Below are 16,543 nucleotides of genomic sequence, written 5' to 3' on the forward strand. Positions count from 1 at the left end.
GAAATTTTAACACCTATTTGGTAAGTATTTCAAAGCGCTGACATATAGGCGATAATCTTAAATACAAATTAGAAATAAAAAATATAACTAAAAAAGCCCCATGGGTTTGGAAGCATGCATAAAACGTTTAAAATCTGTTCATGTACTGAAAACGAAATTGTAATTGAAATTAGAAAATACTCAGAACTACACAGCAACTTAAAATAATGTATCAAAATGTGTCCAATGAAGCCAAAGTGGTACTTAGAGAAGAGTTTATAGCCTTTGATGTTTATATTAGAAAAGAACAAGATCTAAAACTTAATAAAGCAAAGAGCCAGCCAACTTAAGAATGAGGAAAAAAACCCAAAAACATAAGCCCAAAGAAAGAAGAACGATAATACAGGGAAAAACGGAAGTTAGTGAAACAGAAAATATATTTTAGAGAGGCTCAACAAAACCAAAAGTTGTTTTCTGGGGGAAATATATAGCAATATTAACCAAGAGGGGAAAAGCACAAATAGTAATAGAAATTTTAAAAGGATTTTAACAATAATAGGAATTTCAAAGGTGCTGCAGACATTAATCAGATACCTGGAGGATATTACAAATGATAATGAGTGGTCATGTGGCCAATTAGTCACCTTGGTAAAGTCCATTCCTCTTTTTTTCAAGGAGATTTTCTGTGATTTTTTTTTAAGATCAATTTTTAAGTAATCTCCACACCCAAGGTGGAGCTTGAACTCACAAGCCTGAGATGAAGAGTCACGTGCTCCACTGAATGAGCCAGCCAAGCACCCCAGTCCGTTCCTTTCTAAATAAAATGTCTGAAGTAGCTGATGTCAAATATTCTGTAAAGCAGTGCTTCTCACAAGCTAATAGGAATTTTGTTAAAATGCAGATTCTGATTCAATAGGTCTGGGAATCTGCATTTTCTAGTAAACGCCCTAAGTGATGTAGATGTGCTGGTCCATATTTGAGTAGGGAGGCCTTAAGGCATTATCACCCTGTATGTACCCTGGTCTTACGGTCTTTTTTGACAAATTCTATCCTGCATTCTGTGCTGCCGTTTTTCAACACTCACTCCCAAACTCCCAAATCCTTCCCATGCCACCCAGATATAGTAAGGCTAAGATTCATCAGCTGAAACCTTAAATAACCTTAGAGAAGCAGGAAAAAAAAAAAAAAAAACCCATAAAGCAAGCCCATACCCTCTAATTTTACTACGAGTTGCAACTAAAAGGACAGCATTCCTAAAAGAGGACACCTGCAATTAAGCCCTCTTTTTTCTTTTGTTTTTTTGTTTTGTTCTGTTTAGATGAACCAATTTACTCTGTATTATGGGAAATGGATGAATCAAAAGTGGTATGCAGCCATAATGCGTGCCAATAATTTACTTGTAATGACTCAGGTCTGTATAATGCATTCGTTGGCAATAAACACTGTGAAAAATTCTCTTTTAATTATGTAAGTGGAATTTCTGTTTGTCTTCGTACAATGTTTCAGAGGCTTATCTTAATTATCCCAATATCATTCGCAGTTGAATAAAGTCAGTTTGATGTGCAGTGTGGGAGGAAAAAAAAAGTCTCCTACATAATGCTTTCTAAAGCATGAACTTTAACTTGAGATTCCCTTTGTGTAAGTCAAGGAGAAATGGATGAAGTCATTTTGCTTGAGTACACACAATAAGAATTTTCTTTTACTTGCAGTTTCTAACAATAATAAGGGTTGTCATCTTTAATATTTAAGTTCAAGGCTGGAGGGGAAAAGATATTTATGCACATGTACGTGCAACCTGGCAAATATTACTCATCTGTTCCCAAATATCTGGAACCAAGCAGAAAAATAAAACAGGTTGCTCTGGCTATCCCCGAAAATGTATAAGCTTTTTAATAAAGCATGCCTTTGTCACTCGTGTGACCCTCACCCTGGGTGACCCTGTTCTTGCTGCTGCTGGTACTTTCCACAATGTCCTCATTGCAGCCATAGGCCAGGGCTGAATGGGTGGGAGAAGATATTTGATAGAGGTCAGGACCATCTCTGGAGTGTTAACAAGTAACAGGCTTGCAGGAGGGTCCAGTATTCATGCCATCTTCGGCCCTGTTCTAATTAGCTGCGCCTCAAAACAAAACTCGCTCTCGACCCAAGTAGGCCATTTACAAATTTCAAGCACCCAGGGTAAACAAGTTATACATGGTTCTAAGACACCAAAACTAGATAATCTGAGTGAAAGACCCTGGGCCTAGTCCACAAAGCCCCTAGCCACTGAGAGTACAATTTTGTGGTGACCTCCTCCTTGGTCATGGAACCCTAGCAGAGACATTTGTGATGAAGGCCTGGTTGGATACAAGGTAAGTGGGGAACTGCCTTCCATGTAAACAGACAAAACATTTCTCAAGGCTGTGTTTTCAAAAACCTAGTACAGTTTTTAGGCTTCTCAATGAGCTTTCCCAAGGAAGTTAATCTAATGTCTAGTAACAGAGACTTTTTACATGTCAGGTTTAAGAATTGTAACCCAAGGGTGCTTGGGTGGCTCAGTTAAGCATCCAACTCTTGATTTCAGCTCAGGTCGTGATCTCATGGTTCATGAGTTTGAGCCCCGTGTTGGGCTCTGCACTGACAGTGGGGAGACTGCTTGGGATTCTCTCTCCTTCTATTTCTGCCCCTTCCCCACTCTCTCAAAATAAATAAACACTTAAAAAAAAAAGAATTGTAACCTAGAAAAATGGTCATGCAAAGGTCTTCCCTCGTGAGATTCTCCTGACTATCCATGAGGTAGGATTGCTCCCACCCTTGTACAGGTGAGCACCTTGACACCCAGACCCGGGATTGGGTCAGCCCTTCCATTCATCCCGAGTTTTTCAGATTCCAGAACTCATGAACTGTCTGCTGCACTATGTTGCCCATCTTGCAGTATGTAACACAGCAACTCAGAGATGGATCTGTCCCTTACAAGTGCCAGGAAACTGGATGAAAGTCACAAAATCACACTTTCTCATCACACCTAGGGAATAAATCTGTTCTTCCCCAGAGGTACGGTCTTTATGTGTTAAATAATCTAGTCACTGAAGCCTTTTATTTTTATTTTTTATTTTTTAAAATTTACATCCTAATTAGTTAGTATATAGTGCAACAATGATTTCAGGAGTAGATTCCTTAGTGCCCCTTCCCCATTTAGCCCATCCCCCCTCCTGTAACCCCTCTGGTAACCCTCAGTTTGTTCTCCATATTTATGAGTCTCTTCTGTTTTGTCCCCTTCCCTGTTTTTATATTCTTTTTGTTTCCCTTCCCTTATGTTCATCTGTTTTGTCTCTTAAAGTCATCCTATGTGTGAAGTCATATGATTTTTCTCTTTCTCTGACTAATTTCACTTAGCATAATACCCTCCAGTTCCATCCACATAGTTGCAAATGGCAAGATTTCATTCTTTTTGATTGCTGAGTAATACTCCATTGTGTGTATGGATATATATATCCATATATATCATATATATATCCATATATATATATGGATATATATATACACACCATATCTTCTTTATCCATTCATTCCATCGATGGACGTTTGGGCTCTTTCCATACTTTGGCTATTGTTGATAGTGCTGCTATAAACATGGGGGTGCATGCGCCCCTTTGAAACAGCACACCTGTATCCCGTGGATAAATGCCTAATAGTGCAACTGCTGGGTCGTAGGGTAGTTCCATTTTTAGTTTTTTGAGGAGCCTCCATACTGTTTTCCAGAGTGGCTGCACCAGCTTGCATTCCCACACTGAAGCCTTTTAAACATAATCATTTGTTACTCTTTTCAAGGTACCTGAGAGGGGAGAACCCATCTCTCTTGTTCACAGCCAAATCCTGTGACCAGTTACTGGCACATAGTTTGTGCTAAGCAAATATCTGTGATTGATTCATTGTTTTACAACCACCTGTTGAAAGAAATCATTATTGTGTGAATAAACAAGAGTTTGTGGAAGAACAGAAAGGTCCCCTCTGAGGTCATCCAAAAGATCTGAATTATGACATAAGCCTAGTCTAGGACCGCCCATTGTGGGAGAAAAGGGATAGCCTAGTTAATATGGTTGGTAAGTTTTTGGGTAAGAGATTGTTTACTAGTGTATTAAATTAGAAAAACAAAACTATGAAACTATGTATCAGAGCCAATTGTTCAGTATTTTTTTTACCTCTTTCTAGAAGCCTTCCCTGAATAACCATACATGTTATTGGTCAGTCCCTCACTTTCCTTGCCTATTTAATTATTTATTCTCACCCTATCTATCTCTCAGTTATTTATTCACAAAACATTTACGGGGCACCTGGATGGCTCAGTCAATTAAGCAGCCGACTTTGGCTCAGGTCATGATCTCATGGTTTGTGGGTTCAAGTCCCAAGTCAGGCTCTGTGCTGACAGCACAGAACCTGCTTGGAATTCTCTTTCTCCCTCTCTCTCTGCCCCTCCCCCACTTACGCTCTCACTCTCTCTCAAAAATAAACATTAGGAAAAAAAAACAAAAAAAAAACCCATTTATTGAACAATTTCTAGAGACCAGGCATTTTAGTTATGAAGGGGAATTTAACAAAAGCCCTGGGCCCAAAGACTACATAATAGGCACAAAGACAAGTAAACCAGGTCATGCAACAGACTTCTAGTTAAGGTGGTAGAATGACTACATGTGAAATCTTCCCCTTTTCGTGTAAAAAAATATATTGTAGGGCATGCATTTAATGTAACACAGACATTGTAATTCACGGCCGTTTTATTTGTTTCCTAGGGATGACACAACAAAGTACCACAAACTAGTGGGCTTAAACAACAGAACTTTACTCTCTCACAGTCCTTGTGGCTAGAAGTTCAGGATCAAGGTGTCTGCAGGGTTAGTTCCTTGTGAGGAACCATCACCAAATCCTAGTGGTTCCAATCAGCCTTTTAGGGCTTTGAATACTGAACAACCAAGGAACCTCAAACACACGAGGAGAACCTCTAACGTGAAGAAGGCTGAAGTAAACAACTGCAAAAATGAAACCAGAGGAAATGGAACTAATCAGGGAAGAGGGAACATTGACAAATAGCCCCAAATAATATTTTTAGAAGAAAACACTACAGCTTTGAAGCAAGGGTAAAGCACTATACAATGGTAACAATTAGGGGTTAAGAATAAGCTCTTGGAGGGGTGCTTGAGTGGCTCAGTCAGTTAAGTGTCTGACTTCGGCTCAGATCACGATCTCACAGTTTGTGAGTTCAAGCCCTGTGTCAGGCTCTGTGCTGACAGTACAGAGCCTGCTTTGGATCCTCTCTCTCTCAAAAATAAATAAAAATTTAAAAAAAATCTTTAAAGAATAAGCCCTTGGAGATTTAAAACACAGACCACAGCCAAAATGAAAATGTTTAACACAGGTCTTGGTAGGTAATGTTGAATAAGTTAATACAAATGCTAAACAGATGGAAAGATAAGAGAAAAGATAAGAAGCATAGAAGGTTATTCCAGAAGGTCTAACAACAGACTAAGAGGAGTTTCAGAATGAGAGAACAGAGAAAACGGACAGGAAAATAATTAATTATTGAGCATTTTCTAGAACTGGGACACAGATTGAAAGAGCTGATCGAGCAACCAGCACAACAAAGGGAAAAGATCCACACCAAAGGCATGTTGCTATTGACAACAGAGATAAAGGAATGTTCCCAAAAATTCTCCAAGGAGAAAAAAAAATAGCTTGGCATCAGGCTTCTCAACATTGGGTGCAGAAGATGGGGATGAGGGGTGGGGGTGAGTCATGCCTTCTAAATCCTGAGAGAAATGGATTCGATCTAGAAGTTAGTTCTCCACTAACCTCACTCAGATGTGAGACAAAACAGATTTCCAGACATGCGACAGGACTCAGCATCTCCCCCCGCATTGCTTCTGTCTTAGGAAGTGAGTGGGCTTTATGCTCTGGAAAGATGAAGGAGTATACCAAGAAAGACAAAGAAGGGGATCCAGGAAGGAGTGGATATAACCCCGGAGACGGGTGAGGAGGAATTTCTAACAGACAGAAGAGCAGCATGGCCAACCTGGAACAGGCGGATAGAGAATTTGGGGAGAGAAGACTGAGAAAGGGGGCTCCCCAGGATACCCGAGGCGGTCGGTCACTAGGGCAAGATAAAAGACAGACGGGTGACAGAATTGATGGAGTGTTTGAACCAAAATGAGTAATACCCACATAGTCATAATCCTGTGACTTAATTTAACATAGTGATCCATCATAACAGATACCAGATATCATCTAAGATGCATACATCAAGAACAAGCCGTGTATGCATATTACACAGTATTGTGAAGGCAGTTGCCAGAAGCAACAGCTCCAAGAGTTCAAAGTGGCTGCCTCCAGGTGTCAGAACTCGAGTGTGCGAGAAGGGGCGAGAAGGGGTTAAGGATTGCTGTGATTTATTACCAGCCTTTGGGAAGTTTTCATTTTTAACTCTACGTATGTATGAACTTTGATCACAAATTTTAAACTAAAGGAGAACAAGCACAGGGTGGTAAGTGCTACGAGGCAGAGTGGAGAGGAACTGCAGAGCCTTGAGGGGTGCGTCGGCGGGAAAACTTTCCTAGAAGTTGGGCACAATTATGTGATCCCAGAATCGAATGCCTGTTTCATTCACTCATTTATCCACCGTTCTCCAGGCACTGCTCTAAGCTCTGCGTCTGTATCAGTGAATAAGAGACCGAGATGTGGCGCACTTGGGTGCCTCTGTCGGTTGAGGGTCTGACTTTCGTTCAGGTCATGACCTCATGTTTCGTGAGTTCAAGCCCCACGTGGGGCTCGCTGCTGTCAGCGCAAAGCCTGCTTTGGATCCTCTGTCCCCCTCTGTCTGCCCCTCCCTGGCTTGCACTCTCTCTCTCAAAAATAAGTGAACATTAAAAGAGAGAGGTGGGGGGCACCTGGGTGGCTCAATCGGTTAAGCATCCAACTTCGACTTCGCCTCAGGTCCTGATCTCACAGTTCATGAGTTCGAGCCCCACATGGGGCTCTGTGCTGACAGCTCAGAGCCTGGAGCCTGCTTTGGATTCTGTCTCTCTGTCTCTCTCTCTCTCTCTCTCTCTCTCTCTCTCTGCCCCTGCCCTGCTCGCACTCTGTCTCTCTCTAAAATAAACAAACATTAAAAACATTAAAAAAAAAAAAAGGGAGACCTAGATGCTGCATGCTGTTTTCCCCAGCTGCCCATGAACATGCTCATGGGTTCTCTTATAGCCACACATAGCACTTTGAATAATGCTGTGCTGACATGACCAGTAAATAAATCCTGGTCACATGAGTGAGTGAATGAATGAAGGAACGAATGATCTAACCCATACAATCCACAGCCATGTGAACAGGCAATGACCCGTGAGGATAAAGAACATCTTCTGAATGTCAAGTGTAAAGAAATTTCTCCTCTAATCAAACGGCAACAAGTTTAGAGAAAATTTAGAAATCCAACATCCCACACAGAGAGTTCCCAGATCTCTCCTTAGTTCAGTAACTTTAGTTGTCACTTCATCTCTCAATACTGCACAAGACTTATGCATAAAATGGGAATAAGAGTAATACCTCATAGCACCTTTAGTTGTTATAGGGACCAGTTGAGATGGTGCTTTGAAAACTGTGGAGCCCTATCAACATTTGAATTCTTTTATCCTTGGGATTTGATTTTGCCTGTCACTTTTAGAATGATGGCAGCTTAGGACCTTGGATTTCATGGAATCTATTCTCTCATTGGATAAAAGAGGAAACTAAGGTTCAGAGGGGGGTGGGTTACCCAAGACCATACAACCGGGTTGTGCAATGTTCAAGCTGGAAGTCACGGCTGCTTCTTCAGTGTTCCTTTATGTTCAATCCGCTTTGTAGATTTCAAGTCAGAGTCTTTCGGAAGTTCCGTACTTGAAAAGTAAAATGTGGTTGGGGCGCCTGGGCGGCTCAGTCGGTTAAGCGTCTGACTCTTGGTTTCGGCTCAGGTCACGATCTCACAGTTCGAGGGATCCAAGCCCCGTGTTGGGCTCTGCGCTAACAGCTTGGAGCCTGCTTGGGATCCTCTCTCCCCCTCTCTCTCTCTGCCCCTCCCCTGTTTGCTCTCTAGCTCTCAAAACAAATCAATTTCTTAAAAATTTGAAAAGTAAAATCTGATCATTTAAAAGTGAAAAAAGAACTAGTAAAGGATGAAAAAATTCAAAATGCTGCATATCAGAAAGTCCAAAGGCCCAAATGAGCAAGTTCAGCTCTTGAGTCTGACGGAATCTTCTTATTCCAAGTGATGTGGGCTATTGATATACCAGTAGGATCTGTAAGGAGGGTCCTCACCAGGTGAAGCCCAGTGACACCACCTGGTGACATCACCAGGGACTTTAACCTGTGAGACTGTCCACAAAGACTTTATAGTAGTTGAACAGAGAAAAGGGGAGGCAATCAGTGAGTGATTGTGTGGCCCCCCCAGGAAGGTGGTTTGTCATAATGAAAGCTGAACGAGGAAACAAGCCACTGCCATGGCCATCGGTGCTACATTCCCAAGGAGAGCAGCCATTTTGCTTTTGCAGGCAATTATCTACAGCTGTGTTAACTAAAATTTCAATTTTGTTGGTTTCGTGGTTTATTTTTGATTTGTACATTTGTTTCTATGAATCAATGTCTAGGAGCCATGGAGTTACAATGGCGTTTTATACTGGAATGGAACATTACTATAGAAACAACTTAACCCAACAATAGGGATCCACGTGCTATTTCCCTTTAAGAGGGGTCCAAATGTTGCTCAAGCTTAAAAACACTTGGCAGGTAAGGGTACATTGGTCCCATGTGGCCCCCAGAGGCAGGCTGCTTATTAACAGAAGCTCAGGGGAAGGAGAGAGAAAAGCTGTCCTGTCTTATATCAAGAAATCTGGGTCTCCTGGAGCCGTGGATTTCAAAATTTTCCCTAGTAAGCTTATATAAGGATTAAAATCAAACATTCCTATCACACATTTTTTAGTTGACATTTAAAATTTTCTCTTTTAAAAAATTATTTGAGGGGTACCTGGGTGGCTCAGTCATTAAGCACCTGACTTCAGTTCAGGTCATGATCTCACAGTTCATGAGTTTGAGCCCCACGTTGGATGAGATAGAGCCCCACGTCTCTCTCTCTCTTTCTGTCTCTCTCTGCCCCTCACTCACTTGTGCCTTCTCTCAAAAAAAATTACTTGGAAGAGAGAGTGAGTGAGCACATGCATGCACGCATGCCAGATGGGATGGGAAGAGGAAGAGAGAGAGAATCGTAAGCAATCTACATGCCCAGTGCAGAGCCCTACGTGGGGCTCAATCCCACTACCCTGGGATCATGACCTGAGCGGAAATCAAGATTCAGAGGTTCAACTAACTGAGCCACCCAGACAATTCACCAGAAGTTACAACAGTCACAAAAGATATGCTCCCAGTGTGTTGTAAACAGGGCATTTGAAAAATAAATGGTTACAGAACTCTTTTCAATACACATAACAAAGTCTAAGTATCAGAAGAGTGGAAAGCCTCCATGGTTCATTTAAAAAGAATGAGAACCACTCTTGTTTACCTCTTGGAACATCTGTATCACTCCTTTTTCTCCTTGAACCCACATTTTCATTCCATTTCTCCCACACAATTTTGCCTCCATGTAATGTGTGCATGCTTCAACGTGGTAACTGATGATCCTATTATGTTTCTCTGACACAGGTGCATGCATATAAATTGGAATTTTGGACTCTTTAAATGTCTAATGACAGTAAGTTCCTAAGTGTTCCTTTCTATCTGGGTTGAATTATTGCTACAAGTATCGTTAGTTCACAGTTGAGCAAAACAACATAAATATATTTCAAATGTTGATATGTAATCATTACATATAAACGTAGAATGTCACTGAAAATGTCCCTCTTAAAGAGTTGGATTCAGCCACAGGTGACCATGACCCATTACTGCAGTAAGCCAGCAGGCAGCTTCCATTCCCTTCCTGGTTTTCATTATTACGTAGGTAAGTTCTACAGCTCGCAGTTCTGATAAATAAGTAGCAAGAATTTTGTTACGGCAACGGCACACTCCATTCTTTGAACTCCTTCCAAGGGAGAGTTCAAAAATCACATACTAATCCATCTTCAAAAATTACTTTTATTAATCTATCACTTGACAACTCAATTAGGTCCTCCTCCTCCAATTTTATTAAGAACCAAAAAAAAAAAAAAAAGGAAAAGAAACCATCTGATTTACAAAAAAAAAAAAAAATTGTTATTCAGTTATTGGAGTCATTTCTGGGAAAATATAACCAAACAGGTTCTACTAAGACTTGGTAAATGATGATTAATTATACTCATTATTCTTTCACTTAGGCATTTTATTTCACCCAATATTACCAACAAGATTTTTAAAAATCTACTGTTAATTTCACTATGTCTTTACCAATAGAATAGTTTTGATAGAATGCTCTTACCTCATCAAGGGCTTTAAACCTACTTATTCAGGATGTTGAAGCAACCAATTAGCTCATTTCTTTTACAAAAAATGGTTGTCACACAAATGAATTGACAGAGTCAGTCCTCATCATCCAATCAATCAGCCAAATTAGACTTCAGCTTTCTGCTAGAAAGAATTTGCCTCCCTTCACCCATTCAAATGAATGCGTTCAGATGCGTCTCTGGGATAACACTTCACTTCACAGAGAGCAACGGAAAGAAGGCAGAGATCCCACTGCCTATTATCCTCCTTGCTCGCGTTCCGTCCAAAGGCAAGCGCTATGCCAATAGTTGGGGGAAAAAGACATCCTGAAAATAGTCCCAACACTTAATCTGGACTAAAACTCCCAGCTCTGCAGCTGTGGTTTCCTTTAACAGAAATACGCGTAGACAGCATGTTCATGACGCCTGATTCAACACTAATATGTCAGATTGCTTTGGCTTGGTGTAGCGCTCTAGTGTTTACATTCCGGGGCACACATGAGAAGTGTGCTTTTCTTCCATTAGGAGGAGGAAGGGCAGTTGGAAGGGGAGACTGGCAAATGAGAGAGAGCTGGTCCTTTCTCAGGCAGGTTCCCAAGGACGTTGGGAATTTGGGAATCCACTTGCGTCAACCCAACTCTGGAGTGTCTACTGCTGTGGGGGCCCAAAGACTTCCAGGGGAAGGTACCAAGAGTTGGATTAAGAAAATTCAACCCCAGGGGCGCCTGGGTGGCTCAGTCTGTTAAGCATCTGACCTTGGCTCAGGTCACGATCTTGCGGTTCCTGAGCTCAAGCCCAGCGTCGGACTCTGCACTGGCAGCTCGGAGCCTGGAGCCTGGAGCCTGGAGCCTGTTTTGAATTCTGTGTGTCTCTCTCTCTGCCCCTCCCCCACTCATGTGCATTCTCTCTCTCTCTCTCTCTCTCTCTCTCTCTCTCTCTCTCTCTCACACACACACACACACACACAAACACACACACAAACATTTAAAAAAAGAAAAAAGATAATGCACCCCCAGATCCCCAACTTCCTTGGGACTCTCCTGGTCCTGACCTACCTAAGAGTTTCTAACACCACGCAGGAGCTTAGAAAGTGGCCCTTCTGCTGGCATATCCCATAAAGCTTGTGGATGAGGCCCAGAGGCTCCAGATGCCCCTTGTGCTGCCCAGCCCTGCACCCTCTCCAACCCCAGGCCCAGGGCGGGGAACAATCAGGTCCACAGTGCCTTTGAAGATGCATTACAATGTACCACGAGGTGTGAGTTAGGGCCCAATGACTCAAATATGCTGATTCCAGGAGACAAGACTACCAAAAGAGCACTGCAGATTTTAGTTCAGCCTACAGAAAGCTCCAAATTTTACTGGTGAAGGTTCTAAATTGTGGAGAGAGACTGTTTGCTAGATTCACACATCAGCAGGTTTGTACCAGGCATGAAAACCCAGAAATCAAGAAAAGGGAACCCCAATAAAGTGGCACTGGAAAGTCTTCATTCAGCCTGCCTTCAGTAGTCTTTAAAAACAAACAAGAAAGCAAACAAGCATGAAACTTATCTCTCCTGGAGCAGAGGTTACAGCACTTCTCCCAGAAAGGTTTTGAGCGAGGTTTATTTTGGATGGAGCTAAAAAGGCACAGGATTTGCCTCAGGCAGCCTTGAGCCCAGCAGTGTTGGGAGATCAGATCATCTCCAACAGGCTTCGAGGATGGGGATGTGGGAATCTGTAGGAGGCAAAAGAAAAGAATGTGTCTGTCAAGTTTCCCTGTCTCAGTGCTTCTGAAATAGGTGGAAATTGCAGCTCAAGTCCCTTCACCATGGGAACATCTGGAATATAAGTACTTCTGTGCCTATTAAGAGGACTATTTATAGTTTTCTACGAATGTTAGGGAAAGCAATTATGTAAAATACTACTGTATTATTAGGTATTTGAAAAATACCAGGCTTGCAATTTTAGAACTGCAAAGATCTAAAAGCAATTGAGACTTCTACGATCTGTCTACCCCGAGTCAGAAAGTACTGGCTTATTTTCCCGACGTAGCGAAATCACCAAACACCAGCTAAAGTCTCTGCTGACACGGATAAATGATGTCACCAGGCATGCCCACCCTGCTGAAGTCATGTTGGTTCTACGCTCACGCCGAGCCAGAGAGAAATATGAACCCGAGTTGCCTCTGGGATTATTTGGAAAATCCCCCTGCATATAAATGTGGCTGCTCAGACGGAGAGAAGGAGGCTGTGCACCCCAGAACGAGTCTCAGCTAAAAGGGGCTTCTGCTCTGTACAACTACGCCTGATGCTGAGACCTTCCGAGGGTTGTTGGCAACTTTCTGACTTCAATATCTGCGCCTCTTAAGCACTGGCCGCACTGCGATTATGTAAGATCATCATCTTGGGCTTCAAAGCATATTTTTGTGATCGTTAGAGTCTGTGAGCCTGGGACAGCAATATTAAAGGCACCAACACTTGTGAAAAGCCACCAAGGTTTGGCTGCTCCATTGCTTCACTGGCTTTTGGACAAACTTTTGTTGTAGTGTCTTCTCAGGTTTCCCAAGAGTTGATGGCGAGGCAGGAGGAAAGTCAGAGGAGACGTCTGTGCCCGGGCTCTAGTGGGATGGCACTGGTTTTAGCCCTCAATGGTGCTTCATGTGCACTGAGTACTTGGAGACCCAGGGACTGACCTGCCTGCACCTCTGTCTCTTCTGGAAAATCTTTCAGGGGCATGAATGATAAGCTTAGAATTATTTCATGCTATAATACCGTAGTGACAGCTGATTTTTAAAAATTAACTAATGATGTAGGGGCGCCTGGGTGGCTCAGTTGGTTAGGCGTCTGACTCTTGATTTTGACTCAGGTCATGACCTCACATTTTGTGAGATCGAGCCCCAAGTCAGAATTCATGCTGATAGCGTGGGGCCTGCTTGGGATTCCCTCTCTCGCTCTCTCTCAAAAATCAAGAATTAAACCTAAAAAATTAACTAATGAAGTAATTCTATTTCATTCTTCCTAAATTAGAACATATACATGTGTGTGCATGTGTATAAATTTATATGTGTGGATGTATATACACATATATGCATATATGTATGCATACACATTTATATGTTTTGCATTTGCATGATCCTAAAACTTCACCTTTCAGGGCGCTATGGGGGATGATCTGGTAGGTTGGAAAGTGTATCAAATGAGAATCATGGCATTCTAGATTCTAGTCTGTGCTTTGCATTCATTAGCTGTGATGCTTTTTGCAAAGTTCTTGGCTTTTCTAGGCCTTAATTTTATTTGCAAAATCAATGTATGGGGATTCCTGAGATCATTCTTAATGCTGAGTCACTTATTGGTGAGATAAACCACGTATTTGGCTTCTCTGGGCAACATCTCTGCCAGGCAGGTGGTTCAACCCACAATACGCAGAAAGAAATAAAACAGCCAGAAACCGCAGGAACAAAGACCTACATACAACGTAAGTACATACATCATGGTATTATTTAAAATAGGAAAAGGCTCACATGGTTAACCAAATGATGGACCTCTCATAAAACAGAATAATACATAATCATGAAAAGGTGCTAAAAGCATTTAATTATATGCAAAAAAAGTTCATAATCTGCTATTAAGTAAAAAGGAGCAGGCTATAAATAGCACACATGGCATATTCCCATTTTTGAAAAATAAAATGTATATATAATCATATGTATGTGTTTTAACAAGAATTTTAAAAACATTAAAATGTTGACAGTGGTATTCCTCCTGAGTTGTGAAAGACCATAATAATCTCCTTGCCCTTATTGGTACTTCTTGTATTTTCTATTTTTAATTTTTTTTAATTTTTTATTTTTGAGAGAGAGAGAGAGAGAGAGGGAGAGAGAGAATCCCAAGCAGGCTCTGTGCTGTTAGCACAGAGCCTCACACAGGACTCAAACTCACGAACCGTGCGATCGTGACCTGAATGGAAATCAAGAGTTGGACACTTAACCAACTGAGCCACCCAAGCGCCCCATGTACTTCCTGTATTTTCACCTAACTTCTGAAATCAGCGAAAGATCATTTTAGTTAAAAAGCCAAGCAAGTAGGGCAAAAGCATTGCTGAAATCACACTGGCAGGTCGGGAGCATCACAAACAGATCTCTAAGTCCTTGATTTCCGGGAGTTTTGAGCAGTGGGAGTGGACACACCATGTAAACATGCTTTCCAAACCACCCCAGCGAACAGATTCACCTTGGTGACTGGCTACAGGCACACAGCCCTCAGCACCACGATCCCTGGTCCAGCAGGCCCCCAAATCTGTCTTATGAACCCCCCGGAAGGTCTTAGCATTCTGGGCATTGAGAAAAACCGGCCTGCCCATTTTTCAGAAACGATGGACCTTTTTTTTTTTTTTAATTTTTTTTTTCAACGTTTATTTATTTTTGGGACAGAGAGAGACAGAGCATGAACGGGGGAGGGGCAGAGAGAGAGGGAGACACAGAATCGGAAACAGGCTCCAGGCTCTGAGCCATCATCAGCCCAGAGCCCGACGCGGGGCTCGAACTCACGGACCGCGAGATCGTGACCTGGCTGAAGTCAGACGCTTAACCGACTGCGCCACCCAGGCGCCCCACGATGGACCTTTTTAAAAGAAAAACTTATGCTATGATCTAGCTCTTCTTGACTTCTCAACTTACCTTTTTATATCTAAAACACGTGCATTGAGGATCTGACATTTACAGTGTGGTAATTGACTTGAAAATTGTGATCTTTTTCTAAGGAATTGCCAAACCGTTACAAGTCTTAAGGACATTTTTATTCATAACTGGCAACAGTTTTATAACCTTCCAAAAGTTTGCCCTGGAGTTTTGGTCACGTAATAACTGATGTTCAGTTATATTTCCATGTTCTATTGCATTTGACTAAGAATAGAGGATGTAGAAGAAAAAAAAATCCTGGGTCACAGAGCCTCTGTATTTTATACAGAAAATTCCCACTTATAATTTCTTTTTTTTTTTAACGTTTATTTATTTTTGAGAGAGAGAGAGAGAACACAAGCAGGAGAGGGGCAGAGGGAGAGGGAGACACAGAATCTGAAGCAGGCTCCAGCCTCAGAGCTGTCAGCACAGAGCCCGACGCGGGGCTCGAACCCACAAACTGAGAGATCATGACCTGAGCAGAAGTTGGACGCTTAACCAACTAAGCCACTGAGGCGCCCCCCCCAACCACCTATAATTCTATTGTTATCAATTACAAAGGCTAAGAAGGGAATATAATAAGTAATGATAACTAGCAATTTGTTGAGTGTTTTCCAGTTGTTAAGTCTATTATATATTTTCTCTTTTGATGAGGTTGCTAATGCAGTCTACCCAATAGAACTCACATGATACCCATTTTATAGATGAGGAAACGGAGGTCAGTGAGCTACGGAGCTGAGATTCGACAGAGTATAACTTGGGAACTTTGTAACTAGTCTGTGGCCAGTGGGTTCACACTGGACATAGAGAGAGAAGCTAGGGGAACACACTTAGGGGCCACTTGCCAGGAGCCCTCAATATGATGCCAGAGTTCTATGTTTAGGTTTGAAGGCCTCACTGCCTAAGCTAGAATATACATGTGCATATGTGCATGCACATATACACCTGTATGTTCATGTGTGTATATGGACATTTTCCATCTGGCGAATCCAATACCTATGTGTACACCACTCTTCCCCATAAACCCGGAAGTGATATTTCTAAATCGCTACCATCATAGGTCTATCTGGCTTCCTGGATTTCTTCTCGTCCTGGTGGATGTGTGGCTGACACCACTCCTGTTTTCTGATTTGTCTCTCCAGAGAATGTTCTTGACCAGGGGGCATCTATTTGCTTACTTGGCTGTGCCTCTCACCTCCTCTGTGGGCTCCAACAGAGTCGACCAACCACATGAGGAGGAGAACTTCATTCAGGTGCTCTGTCCACAGCCTGTCCCAGACTTGTGCACCTCCTGAAAGGGAACAGGATGGGGCAGGGTTTCCGGGGCTACTGCTGGGCGTAGGGATGATTTTGACAAGTTTACAAATCAGAGTTTGATTTGGAGCTTCATCTTCTGGATGTTTTGCTACTTTCTTAAACATCCCCATTATAATCAAGACCAATTTTCTTGGGTCACGTGGGTGACTCA

At 42.1% G+C, this 16,543-nt stretch overlaps 1 long non-coding RNA gene across 3 annotated transcripts in view; it reads right to left on the reverse strand.

The window, feature by feature from the left end:
* Positions 1 to 11,970: 11,970 nt before the first annotated feature.
* Positions 11,971 to 16,543, reverse strand: part of LOC109493498 — a 45,266-nt gene continuing 40,693 nt past the window's right edge. For 2 of the 3 annotated variants that reach the window (XR_006587586.1, XR_006587588.1), the window contains one exon: positions 11,971 to 12,135. This is a non-coding gene — a long non-coding RNA (uncharacterized LOC109493498). Of the gene's footprint in view, positions 12,136 to 16,270; positions 16,367 to 16,543 lie in introns of all 3 variants that reach the window. The other variant, XR_006587587.1, reaches the window with a different exon arrangement.

The sequence above is a fragment of the Felis catus genome, chromosome D3 (genome assembly GCF_018350175.1).
Source record: "Felis catus isolate Fca126 chromosome D3, F.catus_Fca126_mat1.0, whole genome shotgun sequence".
Taxonomy (NCBI): Eukaryota; Metazoa; Chordata; class Mammalia; order Carnivora; family Felidae; genus Felis; species Felis catus.